Source organism: Podarcis vaucheri (assembly GCF_965113315.1).
Source record: "Podarcis vaucheri genome assembly, chromosome: 13".
Lineage (NCBI taxonomy): Eukaryota > Metazoa > Chordata > Lepidosauria > Squamata > Lacertidae > Podarcis > Podarcis vaucheri.
Window position 1 is genome coordinate 41,991,121 of NC_138751.1, and position 440 is coordinate 41,991,560.

Below are 440 nucleotides of genomic sequence, written 5' to 3' on the forward strand. Positions count from 1 at the left end.
CCCAATATAATATGTAAAGGTAAAGGTTTAGAGGTTTAAAGACGCCCTCAAGGCAAATCTTAAAAACACGTAGTATAAACACCAACAACTGGGAAACACTGACCCGAGAGAGCTCCTATTGGAGAATAGCCTCTACCAAAGGCGTCATGGACTTTGAAGAAGCAGGAACTCAGGATGAAAGGGAGGAAAGAGCTAAGAGGAAGGCACCTTTTGCAAATCCTCCCGCCTAGAAACCTATGTCCCCACTATGGAAGGATTGGCCTCCACAGTCACTTATGGACTCACTGTTAAGACCATAATCATGGAAGACAATCTTACTCGGCTACGAGTGATCACCAGAGAGATGTAATCTAGAGGCTTCAAAAACCTTGGTGTTGATTTGTGTTGGTTTCTAATGCACTTTGCAAAAAGATGACAGCAGCAGCAGCAGCAGCGATAAA